At 45.7% G+C, this 26,791-nt stretch overlaps 1 long non-coding RNA gene across 1 annotated transcript; it reads right to left on the reverse strand.

The window, feature by feature from the left end:
- Positions 1–10,418: 10,418 nt before the first annotated feature.
- Positions 10,419–19,531, reverse strand: LOC149336534 (uncharacterized). Its single transcript, XR_016284570.1, has 3 exons — positions 18,898–19,531; positions 11,909–11,944; positions 10,419–10,449 (listed from the first exon to the last, which is right to left on the reverse strand). It is a non-coding gene; the product is annotated as an uncharacterized LOC149336534 (long non-coding RNA).
- Positions 19,532–26,791: the final 7,260 nt, after the last annotated feature.

The raw sequence follows: 26,791 nt of genomic DNA on the forward strand, positions 1-26,791 counted from the left end.
AAACAAAAAAGAAACAACCAAACAAATCCTCAAGGCCCAGTGTGCCAACGATTCGCAGATGTTGAGAAGGGGGGAGAAGAAACACGAAGAAACTGAAGGGGACGCGAGGGAAAGCTACGGTCCTAACTAGAAGCGGTGACAACTTGCCAAGGTCGGGAAGGGTGCTGGGGCATTCAACCGGCCGCTTCCCGTCCCCACATCGGCCAAGCGCTCGCTTCCCGGTGATAATCCTGGGGAGGGGACGGAGAAGTCTTGACCCTCCAGCGTCGAGAGCGGTCAACTGCCCCCGCGAAGGGTGCAAAATCGTCGACGCCGCATTGTGACCCTTTCGTGATAAACTGAGGCGCCTTGCCAATTTCTGCTGCAAAAGTGAAATACGTACAAGGCAGGCACGACTTTGTGACATGGATGCGACTACTTCTATCCTCCGCATACAGGAACACACGCCGCAAGTCTAACAATCAGCATCGTCATCGTCCTAACAACTTCCGCTACAGCCCAAAGGCTTCTCTCATATCCCTCCAATTAAACCTGTCTTGTGCAGCTGCCCTCACCTTATCACCACAAACTTCCTAATCTCAGCCTTCCCTCTACTTTTCTGCTCCCTGCTCCGCCCTCCTGCTAAGCTTGCCTAGTCACTCTTCTGTTCCCCGAAGGGCACGTCGGCTATCTTGCCTTCGCAATGCATGCCCTGAACCTGGGAATTTCCTCTTCATTTCAATTAGGGCATCGATAACTCGTGTTTGTTCCCTGGTCAATTCTGATATTTTCAGGTCCCTTAACTTTACGCCATCATTTTGCTTTTCATAGCCCAATGCTGTGCCCTACGATTGTGTGAAAGCCTTTTATTTAGGCTCCAGGTTTCCACACCATAGATGAGTGCGGCAACTTAAACTGTTGCATACTTTCTTCTTGGAGGATACTCGTAAGCTGACATTACTGACCTGAGAGTGCATTCCAAGTGCACTGCACCCGTTCTTATTCGTAGTTATTTCTCTCTCGTAGACCAGGTCAGCGGTTCCTACCTGCTCTGAGTACACGAATTTCTCAACAACTTCCAGTGCTTCACTGCCTATTATGAACTGCGGGGCAATACTCGTTGGGGGGCTAGTTGGTGCATGTTTCCAGAAAATGGTTGTAGCGCCGAAACAGACAACACACAGAAAGCCAGACAGAACAGGCGCAACTTCCAAATGATTTATTCACCGCGAATGCGAATGAATATAACGCAAACGATCAAGAGGGATACAAGAACCACACATGCGCGGGAGGGTTGTACAAAAATTGAAAAAATAGATAGGTGAGGCAAACAGGTGTCGTACCCTCGTGTATCTAAAAAAACAGTTTCATCGCTGCAGTTGTTTTTGATATATAAAGCCAGTAACAGTTCACAGTCTTTCCGGTCTTTACTTCTGCTTAAAACCATTTCGTTTCAGCCTTGCTGTACACAGTGATGCGGCTTTACAGTGATGCGGCAGATGTGAACTTGTGCCATTTTGTAAATACTGATTGTGTTCTGCTAATCGGTCGTTAATACAGTGGCCGGTTTGGCCGATGTACTTCTTTCCGCACGTGAGAGGAATCTAGTAGACGACTCCCACGGCACATTTAACAATCGGAGCTGCATGTCTCTTCTTACATTCAGTTCTCTTTGCCTTGTTGGGATCAGTTGTAACGTATAGGGCAGCCAGTTTCTTGGGGGCGGAAAAAACCACAGGAACCTTGTATTTTGTTGCCACATGCTTTAAATTGTGCGCAACCTTATGAGTGTACGGGATGACACCGGTCTGCTTTTGGCTTTGGTGACCTCATCTTCACTGCGTTTTTTACTACATTCTTTCTTCAGTTTTCTGAGCGAAGCTTCTGCTGCTGCGCTTACGATCAACGTTGGAAGGCTTGCTTGCTCCAACTTCCGAACCTGGGTTTGAAAGCTTTCGCTCGCTTTATGGCAACATGATTTCTTCATCGACACTTCCATGCACATCTATCTGGGCTATAGCGCGCTTTACAGTCTTCGAATGGGCAGTGTCATAGGGCATTACTTCTTTTCGTGCGCGAGGGCAATACATTCAGCAAAAGCTTTCGTCTTTAAGGATGATGTTGTTGTCTAAAAACTGCAACCTATTGCCTTGGGCAAGCTCGTGGGTGAAGTCCAAACCTTTTCAAAGTAGTTTAAAACCAGATAGAACATTTTCCACTGTTTGTAGGTAAGATGAGGGAACCTGATTTTTTTTTAATAATTAAAAAATCGTCCACATATCTAAAAGTTTCCAGCCTTTGGCTTCTTCAAAAGTATCCACCAATGACCTGTCCAGCTCCGCAAGAAAGATGTTACACAGCACAGCAGCCACGCAGGAACCAATACGAATTCCCATTTTTTGAACAAACAGGTGGTCTTCAAATGATACCACAGTGCAAGACAGGTAAAACTCTAACATTGCCATGAAATTCGCAATAGAAACACTGGCAGCACTTCTAAAGAAACCGCACCATTCTTTTCAATGCATGGCTTTACAACGGCTAACAGCTCAGTGTGTGGGATAGAATAGAACAGATCGACAACGTCAATAGAAAACATATAGCCTGAAGACCTATTGTCATGCAAAAATTTAGCAACATTAAGAGATTTTCTGCAAGAAAAAGGGGTCTTTGACTTCTAAACTATTAAGACACCTTAGAAGGAAACGACTGGCTTGTCTCTGCCAAGCCCCTCTTTCACTTACAATACATATAAATGGAATTCCTTTTTTATGTGTTTTGGCGGTAAAAAACACATTTAAGTTATTTCCTTTGCAAAGACGAATACCTTTAGCGATTCTATCCAGGCCAATACTTTCACACAGAAAAACCGCATTAGATTTCAGCTTGCCCAGACTAACCACGGTCTTGCGAAAATTCTTATGCACAGCCTCATGAGCCTTCTCGCTAAAAATACAAGACGGTATGACCACGAATCCACCTTTTTTGCCCGCTTGAGTGAGCCTAAGGTTGTGGAAGTCGAAGTGGGCGGCGACAGGTACGTCTGCTGTACGTTTGGCTGCAATTGATATGTTTTCCCAGAACTCGGCGAACATTGCCGGCGTGAAGCTTCAGTCCTACTGGCGACTCGCCGCTCAAATCAGTGAAATCCTGAGGCAAAGGTCGTTGCTGGTGCTATCAAAAAGTGTTGAAAGAAGAAACCAAGAGAGTATAGCATGGCGCTTAAGGTTCTGGGAGGTATTAGTATCCCGGAAGGTGTAGTCGCTGTCCTTAGGAAAGTCCCGATGTTCAGCACGGGCCAAGGATTCCGAGCCATGAGCTACTTTCCTTGAATCGAAGGATTTCTAGTAAAGCTGACCCAGAGGACCAGGAAAGGTGCTTGCTAGACGGCGTGGGCAGTCTCAACAGGATCGCGCTCATCAACGGAGCTAGACATTAGTCGACCACCAAAAGAGTCGTTAAGTTCTTTGCCGACCACAAGCTTCGACTCACTCAAGCGGACAAGCAAGGTGGACTCGTCGTCATACCATCCGGTATGTTTAACGAGATGGCTCATGAGGCTGTGCATAAGAATTTCCGCAAGACCATGGTTTGTCTGGGCAAGCTGAAATCTAATGCGGTTTCTCTGTGTGAAAGTAATGGCCTGGATAGAATCGCTAAAGGTATTCGTATTTGCACAGGAAATGGCTCAAATGTGTTCTTACCGCCAAAACACATAAGGAAGGAATTCCGTTTAGGTGTATTGTTAGTGAAAGAGGCGCTTGGCAGAGCAATGTCAGTAGTTTCTTTTTAAGGCGTCTTAATAGTTTAGAAGTCGAAGACCCCTTTTTCTTGCAGGAACTTTCTTGATGTTATCAAATTTTTGCATGACAATAAGTCTTCAGGCTATATGTTTTCTATTGACGTTGTCGATCTGCTCTATTCTGTCCCAGACTGAGGTTGTTAGCCGCTGTACAGTCATGCATTGAAAAGAATGGCGCAGTTTCTTTCCAAAATGCTGCCGGTGTTTCTGTTGCGAATTTCATGGCAATGTTACAGTTTTACCTGTCTTGCACTGTGGTATCATTGAAGACCAGCTTTTTGTTCAAAAAAAGGGAATTGGCATTGGTTCCTGCGTGACTCCTGTGCAGTGTAACATCCTTCTTGCGGAGCTGGACAGGTCATCTATAGATACTTTTGAACAAGCCAAGGTGCTGAAAACTTTTAGATATATTGACGGTTTTTTAATCATTAAAAAACAGGTTCCCTCATTTGCCCACAAACAGTGGAAGAAGTTTTACCTGGTTTTAACCTACCTGAAAAAGGCTGGTTTGGTTTGGTTTATTGGGTTTAACGTCCCAAAGCGACTAAGGCTATGAGAGACGCCGTAGTGAAGGGCTCCGGAAATTTCTGAAAAAGGTTTGGACTTCACCCATGAGCTTGCCCAAGGCAATAGGTTGTAGTTTTTAGACATTAACATCACCCTTAAAGACGAAGCTTTTGCTGGATGTATTGCCCTCGCGCACGAAAAGAACTAATGCCTCATGATTCTGCTAATTCAAATACTGTAAAGCGCGCAATTGCGCAGTTGTGTATGGAAGCGTCGATGAAGAAATCATGTTGCCATAAAGCTAGCGAAAGCATTCAAACCCAGGTTCGGAAGTTGGAACAAGCAGGCTTTCCAACGTCGATTGTAAGCGCAGTAGCAGAAGCTTTGCTGAGAAAACTGAAGAAAGAATGTAGTAAAAAAGGCAGTGAATGTGAGGTCACTATAGCCAAAAGTGGACCGGTCGTCATCTCGTACAGCCATAAGGTGGCGCACAATTTGAAGCATGTGGCAACAAAATATAAGGTTCCTGTGGTTTTTCTCCGCCCCGAAGAAAGTGGCTGCCCTATGCGTTAAAACTGATCCCAAAAAGGCAAAGAAAACTGAATGTAAGAAGAGACATGCAGCTCCGTTTGTTAAAATGTGCCGTGGGATTCGTCTACTAGATTCCTCTCACGTGCGGAAAGAAGTACATCAGCCAAACTGACCGCTGTATTAACGACCGATTAAGAGACCACAATCGGGATTTGCAAAATGGCACATGTCAGCATCTGCCCCATCACTGTAAAGCCTGCGGTCAAGAAAGAAAGATGAAGTGTAAAGCAAGGCTGAAAGAAAAAAAGGTTCTAAGCAGTAGCCTTGACATTCACCCCCGGTACCTTGGCCAACCCCCCGAGTGGGTATGTGCCATTTTCATATGGTGAAGAAGAAGAAGAAGTAAGGACAAGACAGCCCGTGAACAGTTAGAGAATTTCTATATCAAAAGCAACTGTAGCGATTGTGTTAGTACCCCATCAGTTGCCATATATAAGAATGAAAGTGCTTTTTTAGATACAAGGGGGTGAGACACCTGTGTGACTCATCTATCTTTTTACAATTTTTGTACAACCCTCCCGCGCATGTGTGGTTCTTGCTATCCCTCTTGATTGTTTGCCTTATATGCATTCGCATTCGAGATGAATAAATCAGTTGAAAGTTGCGCCTGTCCTCTCTAGCTTTCTCTGTGTTGTCTGTTTCGGCGCTACAACCGTTTTCTAGAAACTGCTGGGGCCCTTCTGAAACTATGGAACATTTCGTTATATTGCGTCATATTATTTTTAGACCAATCATTCTGCTCGGCCTTTTCGATTCTCAATCATGGTTTGTAACCCGTGCCCTTGGTTACGCAGCAAGAGAATGCCATCAGTAAATTTGATATTACGAAGGCATTCTCCGTTAACTTTTAACCTCAACTGTTCCCAAACGAGTTCTGTAAAAAGCTCTTGTAAACAGGCGCTGAGTAGTACAGGACAGACCCTGTTTCCCTTCCTGACATCCTTCCTGATTGTGATTTTATCACTCTGCCTACCCAAGCAGCAGAGGTAATCGGCCCAATATTGCAAATGGATGGTTTCACTCTGGTCGTTTTTAGGAGCGGCCTTTCCCAATACATTTCCAATGTTGGGTCGATTTGCGGCGCTTCTGGGGTATGAGGGACTGTGGTGGCCCTACAGCCGCTATGGATATTATCAGTACATTTTGATACGCCTCTGCTACGCTGTGGTTCCGCAATGCCAACATGACTGCTCATGTTTCAACGCAGCCAAGCGCTTGCTCTTAATCTACGAAAGCTAGAAATAAGGAATGGTTATATTCCGCCCAATTCTCTGTCTTTGGATATATGGCTTGAACATGCTTTTTTGTCAACCAGTCTTCATTAAACCAACCCGGTTTTTCATTTTACAGAAGTCTAAGGTTCTACACTAATTTCTCAGTGAATACCATGAAGGCAATGGACTGCAAGATGATGTGTCAGTAGTTTTGAACACCTTGACTTGCCCTTTCTTAGGAATTAAGATAATTTGGCGTTCATCCCAGGTTCCCGTATGCTCGAGGTTGTTGGTTGGTTGGTTTATGGGGTTTAACGTCCCAAAGCGACTAAGGCTATGAGAGACGCCGTAGTCGAGGGCTCCGGAAATTTCGACCACCTGGGGTTCTTTAACGTGCACTGACATCGCACAGTACACGGGCCTCTAGAATTTCTCCTCCAAAGAAATTTAGCCGCCGCGGCCGGGATCGAACCCGCGTCTTTCGGGCCAGTAGCCGAGCACCATAACCGCTCAGCCACCGCGGCGGAGTGCTCGAGGTTGTAAGACATAGTATATAATAAGGTGGCGCTCGGTACCGGCATTCTTCCGGCTGACGTATGTAGTTATGCTAACTTGTAACTGTGTCTCCTCTGCTTAGCGAACGCGGAAACATTAGCATCAAGCCACCGTCTCCTTCTCAGAATCGGGTGTAATGCTCCGGCGGCGATGGGAAAAAAATGGCTGTGGTTCAACGTGACTTGAACCTAGTTATAGGAGCGAAAGCTCTGTTGAGCATGATCTCCACTGTCTCAAATGAAATGTCGAGATCAAGGGTCAAGGTCAGGTACTCAATAATCAAGTCATATGATCACGTGGTCGTACTACCATGGCTTCGACCATACCGCCATGCTGTTAGGTTTGGTTTGATCTTGTGCGGCATTGAAGGTCCTTGTCCCATCCATATAGAAATCGTAAATTGTACTCGGAGGAGTACAGCCCTCGCTCTAATAAATTCAGGACTGCTCCATTAGTGACCTGAACACTGGAGTAATACCCACACAGCGCTATGGTGTCCAGGATACACGACATCACCCCCTAATCGGCATCCCTATTCGTGCAAATCAGCGTCCGTCAGGACTTTGCCTACGACCGAGTGTGGCTTACCGGCATCTTGGTTGCCGCCACTTTGTAAACATCGTCAATGTGACGGATTGCGTTTGCTTTAACAGAGACCTCCGCGTGTTTTGCCAGCAAACGATTCAAACGCCCCGTCATGGATCATTATACAGGGTGTAGGACCTTTGCGATTTAATTTATCATTTAAGCGCCTGTGCTCCAGACAACGTATTTTTCGAGGATTTGCTCGCTATGGGGATCAGTAGTAAAGGCATTTATATTATACATAAGATAATTGGATGGGTCACTGCACGTTCCACTTCATCTTGAACAGCTCTATTTCGTGCGGCTGTTCAAGTGACCAACAGTCAGCAGCTCTTGCTTCCTTAATCGCTACACTCACTGGGGTGCTTTTGCAAATGATAATGATTAATCAGCGCTGTTCTGTTAAAAAAAGTAAAACAAAAAGAGCGTGTATTGGTACTACTGGCCCGACTGAAAAAATGTTTTCAAGGTTAGAAAATATTTTGAAACGCTTCACAAAATGAAATAATTATTGGCGCCCTGAAACACAGTTAGGATGCCTTTCACAACGCAAGCTGTTTGTAGAACAAGCGGAGCGTTTTAGAAACATGTGGGGTGCATGCTACGCTCTTGACGATAAGAGCTGAAGTGAGAGATATAAGTAGAAGTATAGACATAGACACAGACGGAGGGACGGACGGACGGGCGGACGGACGGATGGACGGGCGGACTGACGGGCGGACTGAGGGCGGACGGACGGACAAACGGACGCATGGAACGAGGGACGGAATGACGGACGGATGGTCGGACGGGCGGAGGAACAGAGGGAGGAAGGGAGGGACGGAAGGAAATAGATAGATGGAAATAGATAGACGGAAATAGATGGAAATAGATAAGAGCAACTAGCTTTCGTTTTCGTAAACCGTCTTTGGTCAAAGTTGCAGGCAGAATGGTTGGTTTGTCATTCGTATGGTGGAGCCTACCGGGTTCTCTAAAATGAAAAGGTTTTGAGATGTGAGGGCCAAGGTTCGGTTTGCCTGACACAGATTTAGAGCTTGGGAGAGGGGGCGGTATAGTGCTCCACTTTGCGAATGAGAAGCAAACCATGCTGCCTGGCTTCTTGTTGCAACGATGATACGTGGCGAAGCTGGTGATGCGAGTCAGTTCACCCTTAACACAAAGCAGATGGAGCCAGCTTTGAGGCCCGCGATTCTCGACCAGCAGAGCCCTCCACTTATTCATGAAGAAGTTAGCGCGAAAAGGGAGAACTAAAGTAGGAGAGAAGGCTAAGATAAGGGAATAAGATTCAACTTGCCCAACTTTCCACCTTACTACCTCCACTTATTCTCACAAATATTTGGTGCTGGCGATAAAACAGATAGATAAGCTCCGTTCATGCTGTTGTAATAACTGCAAGGACTCACCGCTAGGGTCCCTTTCCTTTGCTAATCGTACGATGACCTTTTCGAAGAGGGTTGCTAATCTTTGCGGGTCTTCCCATCCACTACCCAAGGTGCACTAGAAAGAAAACAGGTATTTCATTTTCTCTGGCTAGAAGTAACAGACGTGGAGTTAATATATGATCATGTGGTAGAACATAGGGCACAACACAGACGACATGAATGACTCTACGCATGTGTGCGAGCTAATTACACATCACATGGCAGTCGCGAAGTTTTTATTGATTTATAGATTTTGGCAGAATATTATTTCGACATCCTTTGACATTCTGGGCATTGGAAGTCCTGAAAGAAGGCGCACTGAGACTAGGTTATTTTTATCTGGCCTTTAATTAGAAATTCGAAGAGGGCGGGGGGGGGGGGGGGGAATGTGGCTTTACACTTAACTGCGCCCTGTGTAAGTGGACACCTCTTTTACTAAAATTAGGCCTTAAGTACGCAGCCAATGAAAACTGACTTTTAAGCTGACTCCCTGCAGGAAGCGTAATCTTCAAATAGGCAGGATAACCACAATATTTGTTGCGAGCATTTTTTTTAATGGTGTGTAACGCACAGTAAATATGAACTGCCGCGCAGAGTTGACGTACGCTCGGAAAAAAAAAACTTAAATGAACTTCGTTCTCCAATACAGTCGTTTCACCACTTTTCTCCTGTTTTGTATAAAATTAAATGCTGTACTAATTATTGCGACAATTCCAGCTTAATGAACGGGACAATTAAAAAAACTAAAGGTTCCCTGACTTTTCTTTATTTGGTGCATCCGTGCGTATTTCCCAACGAGCATAACAGACCGAAACCGCAGGTATAAGGTTTGGTTTGGTTTATGGGGTTTAACGTCCCAAAGCGACTAATGCTATGAGAGACGCCGTAGTGGAGGGCTCCGGAAATTTCGACCACCTGGGGTTCTTTAACGTGCACTGACATCGCACAGTACACGGGCCTCTAGAATTTCTCCTCCAAAGAAATTCGGTCGCCGCGGCCGGAATCGAACCCGCGTCTCTCGGGTCAGCAGCCGAGCACCATAACCACTGACCCACCGCGGCGGCGTACGCAGGTACAAGTTGAGGCGCTACGTGCCCGGTGTGGCTGTGCGATGTAGTGTGCTCGCGTGGTTGCTAATATGGTCAATTTGACCGTTATTGCAGACAGATGCGTTCTTGATATACGTAAGCAGTAAGAGCTCACGCTCTTAAAAGTCAGAAATTGAAATTCATACAGACGCAAGCAGTGTGAGGTGGGGCGCTGTTCTCGGTCAGAATCAGCGAAGCGGCGAAATTGTCCCAGCGTACGCCAGCCGCTCTTCGGCAAACGCAGAGCAGCGATGCACTCCGCCACTACCACGTTACAATGTGAACTGCACAGAGCTGTTTAGAGCGGCTGTACAGTTCTGCACACAGGAGACGCCATCTTCTGCTAATCATCGCATATTCGCCGCAGGTTCTGCACGTGATACGCGGTGTTCATACCCGGTAAACGCATCGCAGGCGTGCACCTCATTAAATTTTGCTATCCCTACTCTAAAGCTACAGTGTCTTTCAGGGCGCACGTGAGGATACCGGACGTTAAAGTCCGCTCCATTTCACATTCTGCCCACCTAAAATGCATACTTTTCAATCCACGGATATTAACGAATCTTATTCTCTATGCCGCTTTGCAGTCGTGCTGCATCTCTGGTTTAAATATGTCGTCGTATCCGTCTCATCAGCCATCATCCCGGCTCCTCGTCTAGGCCTTGCTCACTTACGCGGAACAGCATCGGTAGAGCGCCTCCAAAGAACTGCACCAGAAGTCAGGTCCATGCGGAAAGAGAAAAAACGCCGTAAATATAAAAAACGATGCTCAGAAAATTCGGCGATGGCCTACTAAATACAGAAAAATGTCATTAAGCATGTTCACATTAGGCATAATAAGCCACGTTCATTTAATTTGCAGAGCGCAGATACTTTATTGATTTCTTAGCAGAAACTTAAGTGCGGATCCTGAAGAGGGTATCATGAAGAACGAAGTTTGTCTTCTTGTCACTGCTGGCTTAGTATTGCTTTATAACTTGTGGATTTTTGGTTATTTCATTCACACTGCTTCTCCTCTTCAGCTTCTTACTATTGAGAATAAGCGCGGCGTTGGCATCTACAGAATAACTGTGGGATTAGTCTACCTCCCTGCACTGTAAGTCACAGCCAACGTTGGTTTTCTCGCTGATGAGAGTGTGCAATCCTGTAACTGTGGCTCACATTAAAGAATCTTAAAATTTCCAATACTGAGCTCTTTTTTAGTGTAAGTGGAATAATCAATATTGAAGTCAGTTATATAGTTTCAAGCGTGGTGAAAGTGATATCTCAGCTGTCGGTTGAAAGCACAGATTACTTCAAGTTCCAGCTTTGCCAGATCCATCCGTCGTTGCTAGATAGTAAATTAGGGTGCAGATAATGGCCAGTCTGGAAGTTTATAATCTTCAGTGTAGGCAACGTACAGCCCGTACAGATTCGGTGAAAAGTTGCGAGGTTATGGGGACCGCTTCTGAGCCGTGCAGTCAGGTTTTGGGATAACTGCGTCGGTCTATGGCCTAGGAAAGTTGGCACATATAAAGGCCACGAACAACCATGGCGGCCTTATGAGCATTGCACCAAGGCTGAAAATTGTTTTTCTGCGGAGATATTTCAGTGCACGAAACATGTTCACCGAGACCCGCAGCGTGGATGGTCGTATAGCCTCACGTAATACATCACAGCCATTTCTTTAAAGTATAAACCATTTCGAATAAACCACAGTAATGCGGCCTATGACGAAGAAAGGCGGTGATACAGAAGGAAATATGCACGCGCGGGCAAACATCACGTCGTTTCCAGCTTGCTATGCCGATCTGCCTTGTCGCAGAGCGCTGTACGATTGCTCGCTTGACACTCGGCCGATGCTGTTAAACAATTGGCCGCGTATACATAGTGCTAAACCCCGCGAATTTCTACCGAGGTGTCCGAGGCTTCTTCCAACACTCTCTGTAATCACCGTTATTTTTTTTTTCATTCACCTCTGTTTTGCAGTGGGTTTCGCTATGATAACACGCATAAGGCATCGTTACGATTTGGTTTTGCTGAATGCATCCGCACAACTTCGCGCCGGGAGGATTCTAGAGTTCGCAAGAAATTACAAGCAGAAAACACAGTGTTATCGCACGGACAGTGTATTCGCTTGTCGCCCAATGAATTTCCCCTTCTGTCAGGTTCAGGTTTCGCACTCACGAATTCTCTGGTGCACCTGTATTGAACATCGGGGCACTGCAAAGAACGTAGAAAATTTATTTAGACAACTTGAATGTGCGGCAATATAATTAGAGAACTGTGGTCCTCAAAACTTCTCTCACGCAGTCGGCGGTGGCCGAGGTGCATGGAAACATTGCCAGCCATTACTTTTATCGAAATGACTTACCTCAGATATTTCCTGACATTACCTCACTAACGCAAAGTAAGACAGTGAGCTCCATACCCCTTCACACATGGGAATGAGCGCGACACACCATAAAATGCTCAGACGGATTTGCACTGAATTTCATGAAGTATTTAAAGCGGCTATTATAATGCCCTTGAGCAATGACTGTTAATTTAGCTGCCAAGGGGAAAAAAGTCATTGCACCAGGTTTCGAACGAGCATTCTATTCAGGCCTCTTGGCTAAACGAGGCACCGAAGGCGCTGCTTCCAATTAAGATGCTCGGCCAATGAGGTTAATATTTTTCAAATCGCTTTAGAAATATCATATAAGGCGCCGTTGCGGGTTAGCGCGCATTCCTAACCTTAACGCTGTCCTCAACGCTGTCCTCAACGCTGTCCTTAACACTGTACTTAACGCTGTCCACAACGCTGTCCTTAATGCTGTCCGCAACGCTGTCCTTAACACTACTTAACGCTGTCCGCAACGCTGTCCTTAATGCTGTCCTTAACGCTGTCCGCAACGCTGTCCTTAACGCTGTCCTTAACACTGTACTTAACGCTGTCCGCAACGCTGTCCTTAATGCTGTCCGCAACGCTGTCCGCGACGCTGTCCTTAACACTGTACTTAACGCTGTCCGCAACGCTGTCCTTAATGCTGTCCTTAACGCTGTCCGCAACGCTGTCCGCAACGCTGTCCTTAGCACTGTACTAACGCTGTCCGCAACGCTGTCCTTAATGCTGTCCTTAATGCTGTCCGCAACGCTGTCCTTAACGCTGTACTTAACGCTGTCCGCAACGCTGTCCTTAATGCTGTCCGCAACGCTGTCCGCAACGCCGTCCGCGACGCTGTCCGCAACGCTGTCCGCAGCGCTGTGCGCAACGCCGTCCGCCGTGCATTTTGTAAGGAAGACGATGAAGACGAACGGTCAGGCGCGCTTCTTCGTTAATCTGCCGCGCACGAGGATTCAGCTGTCCGCACATGCTGGTGCATCCAGCCTGAGCTGCCTTAGCTGCTCCTGAGCATGTGCGTCGGGTTTGACAAAGAACATCTCACACGCCTCATACCGGTCGCGACACGAAGAAAGTAGCCCTGCTGTCTTTGTCAGGCATATAGGGAGCCTAAGGCGAATTCTCAAAGTGGATGATGCTCAAATTGCTAGAACAAGGAATAGCGACCAGAATAAAACCGGAGATTAGTCAAGCGCGACGTTGCAGAGTGGGTGCTTGAAATGCATGGTAACTGGCTTGATGCGCTCTAGATTACAAGTAGGATAGGCTGAGCTAGAACCGGGCAGATTCGTACAATGGCAATGATTGCATTTTGCAACAAGAGCCTGTTTTGAAACAAAAATGTGAAGTTTTTGAAGTTAGGAATGTGACTACATTTTCATCGCAACAGTGCACTTTATGTGGCAAGTCATGGTAGATTTTAACCGTGTTCATGTGCCTCTTGCCGCAAAAAATTGAGGCCACGTGACGCATGACAAGTAGCTAACGCATGCATAATTTTCTGGAGAGAAAAAAAATTATCATCATCTTCATCAGCCTGACTACGCCCACTGCAGGGCAAAGGCGTCTCCCATGTCTCTCCAATGAACCCGATCCCTCGCCAGTTGCGGCGACCGTATTCCAGCAAATTTCTTAATCTCGTCCGCCCACCTAACTTTCTGCAGCCCCCTGCTACGCCTGCCTTCTCTTGGAATCGGGGGTGGTATTCTCCCGGTGTCGCCTTTTGCGACATGTCGCATTCGCTCTTCGCTCATTGGCTCGAGCTCCGGTGAAAGCGGCGTGACGACACGGATCCGCCTTCCTGCTAAGTCATCGTGACGCCGCCCCAATTTACTACGCTTAGTCCAACTACGGAATGCGCTGAAGCGATTCGCGCGGGCGACGGGCTACAAAATTGATACTAGACGCCATGGATCCCACTCTCCTTGCCTGGTTTTTGAGTTGCGAAGAGTGGCGTGTTCGCGGACATCGCGACCAGTTTGCCTTGGCCGACGAATCTTGTCGGCGGCATTACCGGCTGTCGAAGAGCACAGCACTGTGGCTACCGTCTGCTGAGCCGGACTGCCACTCGCCATGCGAACTTACTTTGCACCGTCGTAAACAGACGACGAAGCAGACGTTGCCCGCTGCGACGAGATGACCTTGGCAGCGCTTGCGCTCGTATCTACATGACCCTTCAAGGCGTTTTAATGCACATTAGTGCAAGGAAACAGTGTCTGCACGAGCCAAAGAGGATTTAAAGCAATGTGACGATTTTTACAAACCTACAACTGAACATTAGAGAGTTTTAGTACTGCGGGCTTTTTGTAATTGTGTGCATAGCGGAATAGCGGGTCCAGAGTGCGCATGCGCAGAACGCTAATGGGGAAATAGCGTTAGCGTACGAACGCAATCGGCAGTTGCGGCTTTTGCGCCCTTAGCGTGAAAACATGGCGGCGTCCTTCCAAGCGAGAGCCGCCCTCTTCAGCCAATTCAGCAGTCCTTGCGATTCCGGTCGGCATGTTTACCGGCAACTACTGGTATGTTGCTTTTCGCTATGACTTACCTTGCTTCGACGATAAAGTTTAAGCTGCAATTCAGCCTAGGTTTTCAGATACGCTCTCGATTCTGGAGCGCGCAAGCCTAATGGGACCTCCAGCTACACTGCTACCGTCTGCAACTGCCCGAAACGCAGCCGAAACCTAGCACAACCGTCCGGAACGAAACAAAAATAGCTTTGGAGCTTTTTCGCGGTGTTTTGTAGACTTAAATGAAGTAAAGCGAGTTTATATTAATTCTGCAAATGTTTTTTGAACATTAGATGTCATGTGATGGCAAATATTCTTGCTATCAAAGATACGAAACTACTGCTGCTAGTGAATCAGCAGTGGTAAATTGTCGCTTCTCGGAGTGAATGAAAGCACCACCGACGAAAGTGCCGGGGGCGTTTTGCGTTTCTTCGAGCAACTGTACGCACTTTTCTAGGCCCCGCCCTAATGCGACATGTGGCAAAAGGCAACACCGGGAGAATACCACCCCTAGTCCGCTACCCTTAAGGACCAGCGGTTATCTTGCATTCGCATTACATGCCCTGCCCAAGCCCACTTCCTCTTGATTTCGACTAGGATGTCATTAACCCGCGTTTGTTCTTTCACCCACTCCGCCCACTTCCGATCTCTTAAGGTTACACCTATCATTTTTCTTTCCATAGCTCGCTGCGTTGTCCTTAATTTAAGCTGAACCCTCTTTGTTAGCCTCCACGTTTCTGTCCCATAGGTGAGTACCGGTAAGATAAAGCTGTTATATACTTTTCGCTTGAGGGATATTGGTAAACTGCCAATTATGATCTGAGAAAACCTGCCGTATGCGCTCCACCCCATTCTTAATCTTCTTGTTATTTCCCTCTTATGATCCGCATCAGCTGTCACTACCTGCCCTAAATAGACATATTCTCTTACTACTTCCAGCACCTCGCCACCAACTGCGAACTGCTGTTCTCTTGCTAGACTGTTGAATAGTACTTTGGTTTTCTACATGTTAATTTTTCGCCCCACCGTTCTGCTCTGCCTGTCTAACTCATTGTTATGCTTTTCTGTTCATGTCTTGAGTGACTTATCAAGGCAATGTCATCAGCGAATTGCAGATTACTTGGGTATTCTCCATCAACTCTTATCCCCAACTGCTCCCGTTTCCGGCCCCGGAATACCTCCTGTAAACAGGCAGTGAACAGCATAGCCGAGATCGTGTCTCCCTGCCGGACACCCTTCCTGATTGGAATTTTATATCTGTCTTTATGGAGAACTATGGTAGCTGTGCAGTAGTTATAAATATCTTCCAATAGTTTCACATAACACTCTTCTACACCCTGATTTCGCGATGCCTGCATGACTGCTAAGGTTTCTACTGAGTCGAATGCTCTCTCGTAATCAATGAACGCTAATATATAGGGGCTGGTTATACTCTGCGCATTTCTCTATCACCTGATTGATGGCGTGAATATGGTCTATTGTTGAGTATCCTTTACGAAAGCCTGCCTGATCATTCGGTTGATTGAAGTCTATGGTTGTCCTGACCCTATTAGCGATTACTTTAGTAAATAACTTGTAGGCAACAGACAATAAGCTGATCGCTCTGTAATTCTTCAATCCCTTGACGTCTCCTGTCTTATGAATTAAGATAATGTTAGCGTTTTTCCAAGCTCTAGGTACGCTCGAGGTCACAAGGCATTACTTATACAGGGTGGCTTGTTTTTCGAGCACAAAAATTATGGTGGACACTTAAGGTCCTTACGTGCATTGAATGCGAACGCATCGTTTGGCCTTAAGACTTTTACCCTATAATCCTTGGACGTAAAGGCCTTTGGGATAAAGCCCTAAAGGTCAAAGGATGCGACTGTGATGGCATTTGACCTAAAGGCCTTAGACATAATACTCTTTTGGCGGAATGCCTTTCTTTACCTTTAAGTCCTTAACCCTGAATGGGTTTGACCTAAAGATCCTTACAATATACTTATAACGCCACTGTGACGACTCTATCGCTATAGTCGCTTATGCGCCATTAAACCCAACACAACAACATCTCTATCGCTATGTCTGCACAATGTCTACAATGCGTACGCGCATTCACTATCTGATAGCCTTTTTGTGATCACGTGCCTAGTCAGATAGCATAACACCGATTTTTCGTGGCTACTTTTTACGGTCAAAGCCGGCACCGGGTTTCGTTGCTGATGGGCCGTATAATGCTTTCGTATCAAAATTCACGATGTGACAACCTCTTCATATGTGCGTTGTAGTGTTAGGCCAGCGTCTACGGCGTGGAGTATACATACGTGTGTATGGTCGCATTGGCTTATAACCCTGCGAAGTTAGGTATAGGGTAGCCCTGTAGTCAAAATTACAATTTTGGAGAATTGTCTTCTATGGTTCGGCAAATATGGCTTTGAACAATGTAAAGCCATAGTCTTTTTTATATTGCAGAGCGCTAAAAAAAAGCGCTGGTAGCAGTACGTTCTTCAAAAGTTATTTACTTCTCACTCAAAAAGGCTCCAAAACACCGCTGTTTTAATACAAGTCCATTGTGCAAATTTTAGTGATTTTTCAACAAACGTTAGGCAAGGCATCGAGACACCGCTACCTTTCTCGTATGCAGCGGATACACACAAACCTAAATTCAGTAGAAAAGCTCTGTCCGTAATATGTGCGATTGGTCATACGAGAAACCGCGACATTAAGTGCAATAACATGCTAGGTTTAGCGGCGCTACCTAGGCGCTGTCCCTGATTTTTCAATGCGCCGAAACCACTAGAAAATTGACATCTTTTGGGTGGGAACTGAGATTATGTCCAAACTGGCAGCCTTGAGTATTCCGTGTATTTTAAGGTGACACTCTAACTGGAACCTGCCTCAGCTTATTCTTCGTCTATTAGAGTGTGCGCAAAAAGCAAGAGCGCTCTCATGTAGGCCTGTTGCGGCGCGGTCAAAACACAGGAGATGAGAAGCGCTCAACTGATGGGCAACGGCACCACTCGCAAGGGGTCCGTAAACTTAACGGCTAAAAAACCGCGCTCAAAATAACTGACCCAAGGGAGTGAAACAGTGCGGCTGGCAGTACAGGGTGTTTAACCTAATTCTTTACACGATTTTAAAAAAAACAGGCTTTTCGAGTTAGAAAAGCGCTCTTTTTCGCTATTTCGTTAGAGCGGCTATTTCGACGAGTTACGTGCATTGGAGAGTTCAGAAGACTAGGAAATAGAAAGAGGCGCTCGCTATGACATAACTGACCAAAGGGTTGCTTTGCTTGCAAGCGCCGCAAAACCGATATGTATTTTGGCGCGTTGTAGCCAAAATTTGCTCGGCCGCAGCGCCGATTTTAACAGCTTTTTCAAAATTCTAAAAACTGATGTGTACACGCCTCTCAATAATTAAAGACCCTAACAGTAATAGTTAAGAGGCTCACTATTCAATATTAGTTAAATAGCCGGCTAGTCACCACCTCTTGGCTGTATTCTGATGTACTACTTCACTGACAATGCTATGCCGAAAAAAACGCTTTTTAACCGAAACGTCTAATTTTAAGAGTTGTGTAAAGTCTTAGGTGAAACAGCCTGTATGTAGCCCACGCTAGAATGACCAACAAGCCGGATCGTAATCGCGGGTCATGAAAGGCGTTCCCTATAGGCTTTCGCCGTAGACCATCTTAGTACCACGTAAGGGAGCGCCAATATTTTGTTGAAGCTGCTTTTTTGTTTTTAAGGGCTAGGTAGCATATCTAATATAAGTGCTCAGCGTCGTTAGTGCACAAGTACTGACTCTCTGGAGCGAGGTCATTGATTCCTGTAATGCTAGTCGCAGTGTTTTGAAACTCGTAAATAATTTGGTCTTGTTAAGTTTGTTACTGTTAGACGACAATATAATGGCCTAAAGTGAGGCTGACTATTCCATCAGCCATTATTAAAATGGCTACAAAGTTGGAATAAAAATATGACTAGAATATGCCCCAGCCCCTTTTTTTCACTTCGAGTACACAGCGACCTTTTCCACTGCAGCGTTGAAGAATCCATGAGTTTGGGATACCAGAATAAAAGAGACTAAAAAAGCGCAAGAATCAATGGTTCTCACTAAATACTGGTGAAATCCAGAATAATTTGTTTTAAGCATCGCTCTGAATGTGCTGCATATTTTTCCTAGTCAGACTCAGTACTGAAGTGGCATTATTTATTACTGCGCATACTACGACACTGGTCACGAACAGAACAGGCATGCGCATTTTAACTCGCCTTCAGAATATCTTGCTAGAAAAAAAATACACTTACACCCCTGATGGTCCCTAAGTCAGGAAAATTCACGTGGACGCAGTCTGTAAGTGACAGAAAGAAGACGCGAGATTTCAGGTTTTACTAAAAGCACTCGACGTAAAATTGAAGCGATGGTCAAAACCTCCCCGCTTTTTGTCTAGTGGTAGTGCAGCAGTGAAAAGTTTCTGGAAGAAAATATTACCGTGGGAACAATTTCAGCAATGTTTTCGCAAGGAGCCTAAGATAGGCAGCTGCCTCTGAAGTAAATGTGCTCTGGATGAGAATTCGCGTTTCATAAACGTATGACAGCTGGTTTACATTGTCATCACCCAGCTATACCGACTCGAGTGTAATTTTACATCAGTATGCAGCCCATGATTGTTCTTGCTTTTTTCCACACAAAGACAACAAAAAAACGTTACAAGCGCCGTTAGATTGGTCAAATCCAACAAATCGTGAACAGCAGCTCAACCTATGTGCCTCAAAATTAATGTTCTTTTTAATGGAATTTGAAACAGTCTATGCGCTTCGGAGAACACATTTAGCGCATAATTATTCTCTTTCCTGCAGGTGAACATGTTTTCTGCGTGCATCTGAAAATCCTGACAATAAAGAATGAATTGCTGCGTGTTTACCTTAACGTTCCAGCTCAAAGCAAATCTATGTATTCATTAGGTATTAGTGAGATGCGCTACAGGGTCTACCAGCTGCTCTCGATGTAAATTAAGACGAACTGATTCCTTTCCTTTGCAAAGTAAATTATCTTTAAATACTACCATTCAGCAGTGTTCAGATATATTACATCGGCTACATGTCAGGACTTAAGCCCGCTGGCTATTAATATAAGCCATGTTTGGAAAGGATGCGATGTTAGCGAAATATACTCAAGACACAAGTTTGACAATCCACCGTCCGCGCCTTCAAGTTCTGCAGGCGGAACAAACGGTCCAGAGGTAATTACCTGATGTTGACGCCGGCGGGCAGAGTCCTCCTAGACACAAAGCGACGAAGAAAAGGCAAGAAAGAGTCTTCATTGCGAAGTATAGCTTTCGGCTGCCTAAGGAAAGACATGCCGCACGGTCACGATGCCCGGAATATATAATCCACTGGCCGCTACGAATATGCGCATGGTGCCTGAACATCGTGGCATGCTACTGACAGATGTACCTTATCTGCCAGCCGTCACGTCAACCTCTCATCACCGCTTTATCGTGACGTTCGGTAATGAAGTTCGGGCATGGTAGACAGACTAGAGCAGCAAATCATTCGCTGCTTATTAGATGTCAGAACTTGGTGACGGCTTTTGTTCCTAACATGACATGAAGAAATATAGTCTGAAGTATGAGCTGAGAGTGCTTATTATACAGGAATTCCGAGGTACGTCGAGATGGAAAACAGAATTAAGAAAACAGTCTTTCCACAAGTTGTGACTCGGTCCGTGCCATAAAACTAACCGACATTGCGGGCCGTAGCGCAGATGTTTACGTCCAGCAGATAACAATCACTTTCTGCGTGACGGACGGCGAAAATCTGTATTCCACTTGACGGGGTTATATGAAGGTGTATGGAGGAGCCCTTTGTCCTGCAGTGTATGTAATTAGGCGGATGATGACGACACTCGACTGCCAGCTTCCGTCACCGCCTCACTGCTCCAGTAAACCTCATTTCAAAACTCGCAATGTAGGACTTGTCATCTGCATTGTCGCTAGCTATGGGAAACCTGTGACAACCGGGAAGCATTGTACCGTCATGAGGACCCTTGTCGTTTGGAGTACGACGTTTGCGATGGCTCTAGTTATCTTTCCTTTTCATGTACATCATAGAAACAGAGCTCTGGCTCTTTGCGAGTACCGTTTTTTTTGTTTAATCGAAGTTCACCCAAAAAAGGCTTCCAGTGGAGAAATGTAGGATATTAATACGTAACTCAAGGCATTTCCCGGAAAACAAGATGCGCGAATACTGGAGACAGCATTTTAACTCGAACCACTGATTCCTTTTTAAGAACTGTGGGATGTACATTGCTTGACAGAAGCTAACAATAACTGAAGCCGAAGAGCACAGCGCATGTTTTTTTTTTTAAATATAATTCGTTGTGTTCTTGAATGTGAGGTTAAGAGAGCAATTCTATTAAGTATAATTTATTAGAAAGCAGAAAACAAAACAATCTCATGCCGCAGGTGGCATCCGAATCCACGACGTACGAATTTCGCGTCCGGTGTTCTAAACAACTAAGACTGTCACTGAAGCCGAAGAGAATAGCGCATGTTTTTTTTTTTTTAATAAATTCGCGGATTCCTCGATATGAGATGAAAATAGTAATTCTATTGAAAATAATTTATTACAAAGCCGAAGAAACAACAATCACATGCCGCAGGTAGGATCCCAACCCACGACCTCCGAATTTGCGTCCGGTGCTCTAACCAACTAGGGCTATCCGATCTGCTTTCGGGGGTATCTATGTGTAGTGTAAGCGAAGCTTGCGAGTGTTCACCAGCGCCACCTTCGTCCATAGCGGTGGACGAAGTGCGTCCTATATTACCGCGAGTGCCACGTACGAACATGGTCGAACGGTGAGGGGGGACGCTGTGCGAGAACAGTCTTACCCTGCCTAAGGCATCAAGGCTGCCAGAATCGAGGTCATCGTTAGCCATTGAGCAGACAGGGAAGGCAAAAAAGGGGCTCGTTTTGATATATTGAGGAAGCTAGCAGTCACCGACACTGATCTTCACTAGGTGGCTGGATGCCGCCTTCCAGCTTTATGAGACGAGCGCGAGTGAAGCCACCGGAAGTTGGACGGCTTGTCCCGGAAGTCGGTTGTCTGCTGTGTATTTCAATGCAAAAAGTCGCGTCTTTCGCCCTTTCGTTCTCAGTTTTTTGCGTTGTTCTCGTGTAATGTCTGCTGTTATATGAAAGGAACAAGCAAGATGAACGCGAGAAATGTGAGCATTGTGTGCAGAATCCTGTAGTTTCAGAGAAACCGAAGAAAACAGGCATGCAGGTCTCACCCTACCGCGGCAAAGGGGTACGTGCATTAAACCCTGTATTCTTGTCTGGTTCGTGTATTCCGATCGTGAAGAAGAAGTAGTGGAATGACGATGAGGCTAGGCAACCTTAAAACCGGATTTTCCCGGAGCAAACAAAAGACACAGCGCGAGAGGAACGCCTGACAAGAAAGACGAATTCTGCAGTGCGCGTGAGAAGCGCTGTTAGAAGTGAACTGCACCAAGCACCACGAATTAAAGCCAATTCAGGCTTAACTTACTACAATACAAAACAGTACATGACACGCTCCGTCGAAAAAGCAGTACCATACCTTTTGGAGGCGCTAACGTGAACCAACCGAACACCTTCGACACCTCACCAGATAGTAACGTAGCCCTCGCTCCGGTTCGGTCTACACATAATTCGGTAAAATGGTCGCTGCAAATTCAGATGCCTGGTGAATGTTTCCACCTATTCTTTCTTATATTTATCCCCCATTGATAGCATAAGCAAGGATCACAGTAAAGAGCAGAGTTGGCGAAGCTAGGCAAACGAGACGACACCGAGCCGAGTATACGAGGATCCATACTTGCTGCGTGTAGCGACGTCCTGTCGTCTGCTGGTGTTGTCCCATTGCGATGCACTGGACCCTTATTTTTGAAACGTCTTTTCCGAAGACCTCACTGGTCTCCCCACTCAGTTGACGGGCAACAGGTAGGCATTGTCATGTAAAAAGACGAGAACGACGAAAAGACGAAATGCTAAGTGGGAAAAGAAAACTGGAACTGAAAAACCGTGCTGAGGCCCGATTTCATGCACTGCCAAAGGCTGACTTCCGGGACAAGGCCGCTTACTTCCGGTGGCTTCACTTTCGGGCGCCCGATGCGGCATCCAACTCCCCTAGTGGAGATCAGTGGTCACCGAAGTTAAGGAGCATAGTTGACGTTTTTTTTTTTCGTTTTTTCTTCTGGCGTTCATTAATGACAGATTAACAGGGTAATTGTATTAAATATAAATGATTAGAAAGAAGCAGAAAAAACGGCCACATGCCGCAGGTTGGATCCGAACCGACGCCCTCCAAATTTGCGTCCGGTGCTCTACCAACCGAGCTTGAACTTAATATTTGCAGCTGTCGCTGAATGAGGGTAGCATGTAGCGTCTTAAGGTTCCGCATGCCATCAATATTTTCATCGCGTGACTCTTTCTGGGCTGACAGTCGTTAACGACGCAAAAGCCAATTTTAAACGCTTCGGTGCCGTTCATCGACGCGCCATCTACACTGAAAGCAGGAAACTAGTTTTTTTTCTTTTCACTTGGTCTACTTTCCTTGTGGCAGCTATTTCTGAACCACTGTTGAAAACACTGGACTGTAGAAGTTGAGAATTGCCAAAGTGGAACCCTCCATGAAAGGCGGCAAATGTTGCCACTCAGCTGCATGAACATTTCACTGACCATCATGCATGAACGTTCATGAACATGCATGAACATTCATGAACATGCATGAACATTCATGAACATGCATGAACATCATGCATGAACATGCATGACCAGCTGCATGAGCATTCGACTGCTGCTTATCAGCAGATTTTTGTTGCGTTCCCTCGCATTTTTTCTACTCCTGTAAAAAATGCAAAAAAAAATAAATTGAATTGAATTTCGTCGGAGATCTCGGTACCAGTGGCTCAGGGTAGGCTGCCGCATAATCCTGCTTTGGTGCAGAGGGCGATGAAGAACCGGCTAGTATTTTACTTGGGCCCGTTTAAGATTAAGCCGCCGGTTTGAAAATGGCATTGAAGTTACATATTTTACCGGTCTTCTTTGTGGTCTTTCCATATCTATTACGCAGAATTTGATGCAACCTGCACAGTGAAGGGTACACCTGGCTTTTTCACGAAAGCCTGCCTCATTATCGGGTCTAAAGTGATTGCGGCCAAGCAGGAAATCTGCACGATCTAAGAATTTGGCTTTTTTCGGAAGTATTTGCTTTCGGGTACGCAAAAAGTTTTGATATCGCAAAGTTTTCATCAATTTTTTCTTTCGTTATGGAGGATGTCAAGGCAAATTTTGCAACAAATTTTCTAAAAACAATTTCGCAAATAACTTTGGGAAGTAAACATTTATGGGAGGCTTTACTTTATAAGTTTCCGCTGAAACTTCATTCCAGAAACTAGGAGATTAAAAATTTAACTCGGTAGACAAAAATGAAGACAACTAAATGCGCATCTTTATCGTTTTATTTGGCTTCCTTTTGTATGTATGTCGTTAACTTATTAATGACATTGTTCTGAGCCCAAATTAACGAAAACGCATAAATATTAGTAATGGGTGGCAGGCAGAAGGATCAGACATGATGACAGATGACAGACGACTATCAGAAAATTTAATAGCTTCTCGCCTATCGCGAGCGCTCCGCCCGTGTAGCGGCCCCCATCATTGTCTTCCTAGTACGCAACAAGACCCGGGGCCAAACTGTCGCCGCATACTCATAAATCCTATAACACTATGGGCTAGACAGAAGGGAATACGCGCCATCGGCTGAGGAACAAGACAAGGAACCGGAAATAACACTGAGAAGGATAAGAACACACACTCAAGCTCAAAAAGACTTCCTGCAACCTACTCGGAAGACTATGAGCCACAGTGCGCACACTGTGGTATAGGGACGAACCTATACCACACGGTATGTCCTGCGAAAAGCATGAAGTGTTAGAAAAAGTGAAAGAACCGGCGAATGAGTGGTGGGAGGAAATGTTGTCCAGCTCCGACCCGAAAGTTCAGCAGAAGCTGACCGAAAGGGCAAGAGCGGCTGCAATGTCTAACGAATTCCCGGAAAAAGAGGACCGACCACATTTTAGTTCCAATTAAAGTACTTTAATCAGCATCATCCCGATCGTGAAATAAGAAGACTTCTTCAGTTGATGAGGTACAGGACATGACCAAGGGTGTGGTTGGATTGTTGTAGAGGGATGAGAAAGTGAAGAGCTTGCCGCCACGATTAAAAGACGTAAGCGGATTATGAGCGGATGAAATCTGGTCAGTGACACCTGCGAAGCCACCGGTCGCCAGAAGCCAGTGTCTAGTTCCACGGATGCACCAGACGGTAGGGGCAGGAGTGCCGCTTTTATGATCAAAAACATTGGGCGAGTCAGAGTAAGTAGGGGTGATTCAGCGGGGGAGCGGCTGGTTGGATTTGGTCAAGTCGAGCGGGGGCGATACCGGCAAGTGCGAACCACCAGCCCTCCACAGGAGACCTCGGCGGACAACAGGCTCCGAAGCGCAAGGGACAGGGCTGATGTCCGGACTTCCACACTTTCACCAAATATTACCTGATGGCAAAGAGAACGACGAGACATGATGAAAGATAGCTATGAGATGATTTATTATCTGCTAGCTTAGCGCGAGCAGTCTAAACATGCCACTGCCTACTTCGGCGCCTTCTTGCTCCGCAACAATGCCCATTTGGTTCGTGGTTGGGAGAGAGTTTAAAAGGAAAATATATTTTATACCTCCCATCGATGTCCCAATTATCGACATGCAGCACCGAAAATTGTCAAATGCCACTTGGTAATTTGGGCGCTATGAACTCGCTGAGAGGAATGCTCTCATTGGTTTGGAACGATTACTCTTCTTGCGGGATTATGAAAATTCTGAAAAGCTGTGCGAACCTTGTTATCTGGCCTCCCACGTACATAAGCCGTCCAAGTAGCAAGAAACAAACGCGCAGCACTCGCCACTCAGAATGTAAGCAGTCCTCTTATTTGCTATTTTCATGTAGTGTGTCAAAGGCAGCTGTCACGGCCGGTGGCTCCCCGCGGGTTATGCCATGGCAGAAAATCGGCGCAAACGTGAAAATCTCTTATCTGCGCAGTTTCCCAGAAATTATCGCCAGCCAAGTTCTTAGCAGGGGCCCCAACTCTACCGCGCTCTTAAGCGAGCGCATTCGGTATATGATAGATGGAGAAAAAGAGCGTGTGTGCTTCCAACGATCCAAACATATGCTCGGCGTTCTGTAGTACGTGTGTTTCACCGCAAGAATGGCCTTGGCTTACGTTTGAATTAAGAAACCTCACGGTTACTCTTCGTCGCTTGTTGCGCTAAACAATGTCCGCTTCTCACTATCATGTGCATCAACCCTAAACTTCGTGGTAGCTGAGTTTAGAACTCAGCTGCGTGTAAATGTCAAGTTCTACGTAAAACTGTTTACAAACACTGTTGTGTAGTCCACAGGTTTCGCTGTTTAGGATTGTGTAATCGCCGAAAAGTAGCTGCTGCATGCATGATGTCTCCGCGCATTGACGTGCACCTCAAGAAGCAGTGAAAGAAACCTGTCATATGGGTGGTTTGCGTATACAGGCAAAACCCGCTCGGAATGCGCGCAGTTCTATACCAGCATGTGTTCTTTGTTGAGGTGTCGATGACTTTGTTGAGGTTGTGGATATTTTTCAGGCTTGGATTATAGATATTAGGGACGTGATTAAGACAACGGCGTTAACATGATGTTGCACATTGTATCATCCAGATATATGCTGACGAGTGATTTACGTAACCATAGGTTCGAGGGTGTTGGTTTTATTCTCAATTATAGTGAACAATTCAGGACAAAGGTGACGGAAGTCAACAGTCACCGAAAGCAAGGAGTATAGGGACGGTTTTTTTTTTAATTTGTAGTGTTAACTAGGAGATTGATAGTGTAAATGTTCAATCACTTAAAGTAACCGATAAGAAGGCTGAAGAAAAACAACCACAAGCCGCCGGGGGGATCCGAACCCATGACTGAAATTCGGAGGTCATGGGTTCAGATCCCATCGGCGGCATGTGGTTATTTTTTATTCTCCTTTCTTATCAACTATATTTAAGTGACTGAATATTAACACTACTGACTTCCAATTAATTAACACGACAAATTAAAAAAACATCCCTATGCAGCTTC

This window comes from Amblyomma mixtum, chromosome 7, assembly GCF_055824585.1.
Source record: "Amblyomma mixtum isolate Tamu chromosome 7, ASM5582458v1, whole genome shotgun sequence".
NCBI classification, from domain to species: Eukaryota; Metazoa; Arthropoda; class Arachnida; order Ixodida; family Ixodidae; genus Amblyomma; species Amblyomma mixtum.